The sequence below is a fragment of the Equus quagga genome, chromosome 9, assembly GCF_021613505.1.
Source record: "Equus quagga isolate Etosha38 chromosome 9, UCLA_HA_Equagga_1.0, whole genome shotgun sequence".
Lineage (NCBI taxonomy): Eukaryota > Metazoa > Chordata > Mammalia > Perissodactyla > Equidae > Equus > Equus quagga.
The window spans coordinates 117,860,671-117,866,880 of NC_060275.1; positions in this window are offsets into that span (position 1 = coordinate 117,860,671).

Genomic DNA, 6,210 nt, shown 5'->3' on the forward strand with positions numbered 1-6,210 from the left:
TCCCACAAAGTTGTGCGGAGAGTAGAACAATTATTAGTGTAACCCGTATGGAGTTAGGAAGCACAGACATTCATAAATTTCACATCCAACCAATCACTTAAATCGCATCCTTCACCTGAGATTGTCAGAGATCCCAGAGGATTTATACAGTGCAGAAAAGGGCCCTTTTTATCTACATCCGGCAAGGGTAGCCCCAGATTCTGATCTGTGCCTGCACCTTGCCTTCAGGTGACCTGGCTGCATTGTGGAAAGGTTTATGCTTGTGCCATCCCAACGGAAGTTTGGTCCACTCCTCAAGGTCATCTTGCTGGTCTAGGTTGCCACTCAAGCCATTCAGGTACCCAAGAGGTGGAATGATTCTTTCACCAGCCCTCAGTGTGGGGCTGTTTTCCTCAGCTCTCCTTCACCCTATTGATGAGCCAGGGCTTCCAGCCCTAGGGTAATGGGAATAGACACACACATGACCCCCAGCACGGGACAGATGAGACTGATGGTAGTCTAATAGTCACATGTACCCACAGTCTGGGGAGGGACACTGCACACCATGCAGGGCCACAGGAAGGCTGCGCTTGGGAACGGAGTGAACCAGCAGGAGCTGTGGGAGGCAGGTGTTAGTAACAGGGGGCTGAGGTGGCCCTGGTTTCCATGATTGGCCTGTTTGAACAATTCCGTGGGCTGGCAGAGAACTGAAACCCGCTGCTCAAGGATACACAGGAAGGACACCTGATCTTCTCAGTTAGAAGGGGTGTTTGACTGGGCACCTTATTAACTGGAACAAGTGAGGAAGGAGTTTGTGGTTATGAACTACAGTATCAATTTTACCAGATATCAAGGCAGCATATAACATTGGCCTTTAATTTGAGGTCTTACATCACAGGTTCCCAAGGTTTCAGGAGTAAGAGACCACCCCAGAGGTGTGGAGTCAGGATGAGTTCTCTCATTAGCCACCTTGCTGACCTGAAATCAGTCTCCTTTCCTTCTTCTGGCAGTTACTACTTATGCTTTGACAAGTGTTTCTTCTAAAATCTGGAAAACTCCCAATTCTGATGATATATCCTCTTCCTCACATCATGAGACCCTGCCCACTATCCTCTGTGACTTTGGGGCACCCTCAGTCACTCCTCGTGAGGGGGCATCACTATCAGCAGCTCATGTGATTTGAAAGGTTCTCAAATAATTTCGAGTCCACACCTACCCTCTGATGTGGACAAATTCAAGGACTGAATGAATAATTTCTGGCATTTCTCTCACTAGAGAAGGGGCATAATAAAAATTAGACCACTGTAGGTCATTCCATTCCATATGAGCCCCACTCACTAATGAGGAAACAGGGCGCAAAAGTTGGAGGAGTTACAAGATCATCCTGCGATTGAAAGTTAAAGTAACTCCAATTCTAACATCTTTCTACCATTGCACGTCAGTCAGTAGTCACAACTTACATAAGTATAACTTATATAACGTTACACTTACTTAATGTATCAGCTCTCCATTGCTGTGTGACATACCACAAAAATCCCTTAGTTGAAAACAACCATTTTATTTGCTTAGGAGTTTCTGGGTTAACAATTAGGTGTGGGATTTACTGGAAAGTTTGCCGGCTGGTGTCACCTGGGGTCACACATCTATCTGGTGGCTCACCTGAGACCAGATGGTCCATGATGGCCTCACTCACCTGTCGGGGGTTGGTGCTGGTTGGTGATGGGCCATGTGCCTCCAGGAGACTAGCCTGGGCCTTCTTTACATGGTAGCTTGGTTTCAAGAGCCAGAAGCTTCAAGGACTCTTGCCACCTATGCTTGGCAGGTATGCAACATCCCTTCCAAGTCAGACGTCCAGACTGGATTCCAGGGCTGCGAAGACAGACTCTACTTCTTCACAGGAAGAGCTGAAAGTGTGGGTGATACTTAGTTTACTACACTTGATTTCTATGAAATGAAGTTTTACAACAAGTAAGTAAAGAGTTATTCCACCCAAAGATGTGGTCGATGTTCTGACGTTATTTCATTGCATATCCATAATCCATGAGCTCATTTCAAACTCAACAGATTTTTTAAAATTAAATGTTGATCTCTTCAAATATTTAACATAACATCTTAATAAATAAAAGATTATAGCCCTTTTTCCGCAAAGGGACCTATCACAGTTTTCTAGCTGTTACGCTTTTATTTTTATATTGCCCATCTGGCAAGTGTCTATCTGAGTGCTTTAGAAGCCAGAATAAAGAGGAATTTAAGTTGACAGAAGCCCACAACACCGATAACTCTTACAGCCAGCCATCCCTCTCCAGTGACAGGGGGTAGGGCAGTGTAGCATCTAAAACTGTGGATTTTGAGCTGACAAATCTAAGCTTTACACCATCCCGAAATTCGTTAATTGTGTGATCTTGAAACCATTTAATGACCTTCTCTGTCTCCTCATTGGTATGAGCATAATGAGCAGGGGACTAGCTGCTGAAAGGTTAAAGTGAGACATTTATGACCTCTCTGAAAATAGCAGGAGTTTGCGTTTCAGATGCGAGCAGGTCAGCCCGTGCTGCAGGCCTGCGGACCAGAGAACCCTGTTTTCAGGGACGTGTTGTTACAGCTGAGCGTCTGTGTCCCTTGCAATTCTCCTGGATTTTACTTGAATCCCAGGGATTCACTTTGCCCCTGGAGAAGAGTTTGCTTCAAAGCACAAGGAGGATGACTGAGTCAGGAGTAACACCTGCTCCCTCTCCACCCCTCGACAATAAAACTGTGACTGTGGGCACCCAGGCCAGCACCCCGCCTCACAGCACAGCTGGGGAGACCCATCCAGGCCCAGCCAGGGTGCGGTCAGCTTCCACTCCACAGCCGCCCTTCTGGAATCCTGAATTATTCTGCATCGTTTTCTTTGTCAGAAAGGGTCACATAATGCTTTTTACATCACTTTCCATTTCAATTAAAGAGTAGAAACTGTGAAACACTGTTCCACAATCACATAATAAATTAACAATTTTAACTCTGTCTCAAAAAGCAAAAAGCTGGAGTTTCCCACATGTTCTATTCACTGTGCTTTTTCTGGCCCATGTTGTTGCCTACATGACAATCGATACATGAAAATATGACACATTAGGGGCCTTCTTAGCCCTGCCTTTCTCCTCCTTACGTATTTTGAGACATGGAGATAATCTTTTTTTTCTTTCAGTTTTATTGAGATATAATTGGCATAGAGTGCTGTATAAATTTGTGTATAGTATAATCATTGCCTTATATATGTCCTGAAATGATTACACATAGTCAACATCCATCATCTCATACAGATACAAAAATAAAGAAAAATACTTTTTCTTTCCTTGCAATGAGAACTTTCAGGATCTACTCTTAGCAACTTTCAAATATACCATAACTATAGTCATATAGCTAATTATAGCCATCACGCTGTACAATATATCCCACAACTTATATATCTTACAACCGGAAGTGCGTACCTTTTGACTACAGAAGGAGATCATCTTAAATGTCTTCCTATTGCCTGAAAATATCTGTTTTCTCCCCAAAGAATTGCAGGTGTTAATGATTTGAATTTCACTATTTAATCATGTGAGAAAAGGAAATCTTATTATCTTTATGGAATAGACAAGGAGCCTGAAACAATAAAGATAAAATATTGTGTCCCAAAGCACAGAAGAACAGGAAAAGTTTTGGTTTCTCAGATCTAACCGTGACAGAGGAAACTCTCGCCCGCTGTTCTCCGGTCCCCTCCACTCTGCTCTTCCGCTTCTCTAAGAGGAAGTGCTTTGCCCTCTGCCCTCAATTCTAACTTAGCACTGCTGTCAGAAAGAGACCCTTCCACATTTCAAATGACGCTCTGCATCCAGCTCTGTCCCTACCCATGAGGTTAGGATGCCTCTTCTAGATGCTGCTCCCACACCCAAGATCCCAGAATTTCCTCCCAAATGACCCTGATCTGTTTCTGAAACCTGCATGAAATTCTTTCCTGGGTCCACCTCCGAGTGGATCCTGCAGTCAAGGCGTGCACCCTTAGACAAGAGGGCTGGCTGAGGGGCAAACGCTTGTGATGGAGTGGGGCTGGAGCTTGGACACATGGCAAGGATGACCACGCTTGTGTGCATGAGGTCCTCGCTGAGCCTGCTTCCCCCAGTGGTGGGAAGAGAAGTGAGGCAGGCCAGACGAGGGCCCATCCCCAGACTCCGAGAATTCTGCATTGAAACCTGGTTTTGCTGGTCCTAATGAAGATATGTCTGGTAAGATTGAAAGGTGAAACACATATTTTTAAATAATCTGTTAACTAGATTTATTAACTTTTAAATATTTATATATATAGCGCATGGGTTTTCGCTTCAATTCCTGTCGCAGGCCCTGAAAACGTTAGGTTCTCAGCAAAAGATGAGCCGTCCTCACACCTCTCCCCCAACAGCAAAGCCTCCTGGACGTCCTCTATCTCCGAACATGCGGCGGATCCCTCCCCTTCTTCCCGTTCCTGAAATTCCCCACTTGCTACCCATCATTTTTTTTTAAATAAATTCTTATTTTTATAGTAGTTTTAGATGTTCAGTAAAGTTGCAAAGATGGTACAGTTTCCAAATTCCCTGCACTGTTTTCTCTATTGTTAACATCTTTCATCAGTATCATGGATTTCATAACTAGTAAAACAATATTGGTACAATAATATTAAATGAACTCTATACTTCAGGTTTCCTCAATTCTTACCCAACATCCTTTTCTGTCCCAGGATCCCATCTGGGACTCAGCATTTCATTTAGGCATCATGTCTCCTCGGTCTCCTCTTGCCTGGGACAGTTCTCAGATTTCCCATAATGTGATGACTGTGGCAGTTTTGAGGAGGACTGGTCAGGTGTTTTACAGAATCTCTTTCAGTTGGGATTTGTGTGATGTCTTTCTCATGATAAGGCTGGAGTTCTGGACCTCAGATCACAGAGTTATGTGAAGTGCCTTTCTCATCACATCACATCAAAGATCCAGGCTCTCAAGGTGACTCATCAGTATTGCCATTGACCTTGATCGCTTGGTTGAGGTCACATTGTCAAGTTTCTGCAAAGTTTTCTCTTTCCATGCTATACTGTTTGGAAATGAGTCTCTAAGGACAGCCCATACGTGGGGAGTGGGGATCTGTGCTCTGCCTTAGAGTGGAGCATCTGAACAAATGATGGAGAATTGTCTTGTATTAGGAGAATTTGTCTCCTCTCCCTCCAGTCACTTTTTAGGTTAAAATAAAAACTTCTATTGTCTCAAAGAAAGCTCCAGTTGGCTTGGCCCTGCTCACCTCTCTGACCTAATTTCCTTCTGCTCTCCCCTCCTTCACTACTCTGGGCCACATTGATCTTTGGGCACCACATTCTCGCCAAGCTCATCCCTACCCAGAACTCCAGAACTGGCTGTTCCCTCTCTCTGAATGCGTTGTTCTCACTCTGCAAGACCTGGGTCAGGCTCGGTCAGCCCCCTCGACGTGCTCCAGCATACTACACTCTTAATTTATGTATACATATATATAAAAACATATCCAAAGCTACTATTTACTTGAGATTCAGAGAAGATACTATCTTCAGAAGAACTTTCTCAAATGCATTATCCTTGATTTTCTTAGGTTTGTCATTTCTGTTATCTCCAGATTCTGTGTGAAAATGTGTCCCTTGCTTCTTTGTTAATGCGTGAAACTGGGATATTCATGAGTCAATTGAAAATCACTCATCCATAGATATTTTATGTGGTCGTACAGTACTGAACTTTGGTGAAAAAAGCTAAATCTAATCTCCCAAGATACTGGCAATAAGAATTAATCAATTAATGTATAATGTAAGTGCTATAGCACCTACAACTGCAATTTTTATCTGTTACGTGTAATTTTATTTACATCTAGAAATATTTAACAAAGAATTAGAAATTACACATCATTTCACCACCCTGTGATAACCATCTTTAACACAATTGTTTGTGTTCTTCTAGGTACATTTTCTATCTGCATTTTTTCATTTAGTTGAAGAAAAAGAAATGAAATACAGAGCAACTTCATTCCACTTATAAAGTGAAACAAACAAGATGGAATTATCAACTGAGCATCACTTTCCTTTCTAGAGAGCACTCAGCCCCAGCACCACAATTTGGGCTGAGTATTTGAACACCTGCCCTTTACAGTCAGATCTCCAGAAGATTGCATTTCCAAATCAGTAATTCATTTTTTTAAGAATAGTGATTGATTAGAAAATTCATTTT